The sequence below is a fragment of the Panulirus ornatus genome, chromosome 69 (assembly GCF_036320965.1).
Source record: "Panulirus ornatus isolate Po-2019 chromosome 69, ASM3632096v1, whole genome shotgun sequence".
Classification (NCBI taxonomy): Eukaryota; Metazoa; Arthropoda; class Malacostraca; order Decapoda; family Palinuridae; genus Panulirus; species Panulirus ornatus.
Window position 1 is genome coordinate 17,893,996 of NC_092292.1, and position 2,500 is coordinate 17,896,495.

Sequence of the window (2,500 nt, forward strand, 5' to 3'; positions counted from 1 at the left end):
CACCTATAATATGTTATATAGTTTAAGACGATGCTTGTGTGCAAGCTGCAGGAGGTGTGTGTGTGTGTGTGTGTGTGTGTGTGTGTGTGTGTGTGTGTGTGGGTGTTCTCTCTCTCTCTCTCTCTCTCTCTCTCTCTCTCTCTCTCTCTCTCTCTCTCTCTCTCTCTCTCTCTCTCTCTCTCTCACACACCTTACGTACCACTGGCCTCCCTCATTGTCCGGGAAGGTACCTGAGTGCAACGCTGCTAATCCCCTTTGAATACCTGACGAACATACTTGTCGTTTGGCTGTAAATCGTGCCTTGGCGGCAATGCTAAAGCTGCAGCGGGTTGTAAGGACCTCAGTCTAAAGACGGGAAGGGACCAATGCAAGAGCCGCAGATCCGTCTTAACACTCGGGAGATTTAATCAGATGGGCCCCATACGCAGGCTGCACAAAAGGAGAACAATCTATTACGACAAGACAACGTGGATGTGTGCTATAAGGCTTGACGCTTTGGGGATGTGCGCTCCTCTCGCTGATATGACTATGGCTTCCGAGAAAATGTCTTACATTTACTGAGGCTTATATATATATATATATATATATATATATATATATATATATATATATATATATATATATATCTTTCGAGTATAAAACCTAAATAAAGACTTGAAGCGTTAGCACAGAAATGAAAAGTTTATAAGACCAAAGCTGAGGTAATATATACATGAACATATTTCTAAGCACTTGAGAAACCCTCAGAATATTTTGCATATGAAAAAGAAATCTTAATACATTATATACTTGATTTCTTTTATTTCGCAGCAGAACTTGTTGAAAATCATTCTATGACATATACGTATTTTCTAACCTATAAGTTTTCTTGTAGCAAGATATAAAGATGTGCAAATAATAGCAAAGCAATTATGGTCTGGTAGAGCCAAGAACTCAATAACTCTTTTTATTGGCTGGGAAGATTATTGACCAAAAGAATTTGTGAAATGGTTAGCATGTGAAATAACGGAAAATTCTAATGGCTATATAGAAGGTGCACAACACAATCTAATGCGCTAATCGTCTTCCATATGGAGCAAATCTCTGAAGAGTGAGGCTGGATAGATTCCTCATAGCTCCAGTGGATACTGCAAGATGCTTTCGACAGAGTGAAGCACAAAAGGCTACTGTCCTTGCTTGGAGCGTCTGTCGTTGGATGATAATTTCGTGCATCCTGCTGGGGACTATCTCGCCAATCACACTCTCAGAGTAGCGGTAAAAAGGCCGTACCTCAAGCGAGTGTGCTAAGAGGTAGGAGTTCCAGAGAAGGCCGGGCCACTGGACCCCCTACTATGAACTATATATTTTGATGATATCTTCCATCTGATACCCAAGGCCAGGGCATATACAGACGCAGAGATGGAGATAACATCTCGTGTTGGTGGAGTTGTTGTTGCGGAATATTCTTTCATCTGTCTTGTACTCTGAAGACATTTGGTTAAAGAAGATATTACGTGTATGGTTCGCGTCGGGGGGATGTTCAGAATTACTACTGGATTTACAGATACTGTGGAGGAAATGGCGATTCTGCTTCTCCAGTATTCTGCTGGAAAATTCCAGCCTTAATCAAGGGTCTGCTTTACACGTCGGGGTCTTTGCTGTGGAATACGTCGTGGCTGAAAGACGATTTGTAGCCTCTGTGGTAAGAGGCCTTGATGACACCTCTTTTGTACCGTCGGTGGCTCGCTGGCAGCATTGAGGTGGCTGGAAAGATTTGTAGGTTTCTTTCGGTCTGATGCGGTACATCGTCTGGCGAGCCGTCAAGGAGAACGTCTATGTAAGCAAGGATGTCCAATGGTGTTGGTGAGTTCATAGGTGAGTCTCATTCCTCAAGGCAGCTCCCACGGTCACCTCAGACGTATCAGGTGGTCGTCACCTCTGATCTCTACTTAGGTATCATCCAAGTAACGGTTGAAGGTGGTTTTGGACGAACCGTGGGAGCTGGACAGACAGTCTTCGATGTAAGACATGTTGGGAGATGGGAGAAGTGTGTCCACGAGCTGCCCAACGCTCTACATTCTCGGTGGAGGAAGAGAGGGAGCCCATCAGTGAAGCTCAAGTGGTTCAAATATGTAAGAGGTTCTCCATCATGACTCGTGAGGTGTTGGGAGCTTCAAGGTAAGGGTGAACTGAAGCAGAAACGCAGTTGACTGAAGCTTTGAACATCCCACGCAGACATAGACACATATACACATACACGGACACAGGCATAGACAGGCACACACACACACACACACACACACACACACACACGCACACACACACACAGACACACACACACACACACTCACACACATATATATAAAGAAAGAAAAAGAAAAAATATTCTTTCTCTTCGAACTCACGAATCTGAATGGAATAAGGTCTTCAGGTGGCAGGAGACATGGATGATGTCTCGCTGACTTTGCCCTCGTTGTTATTCTTGACCAAGGACTCCTCAATCATGCAACTTCGTAACAGT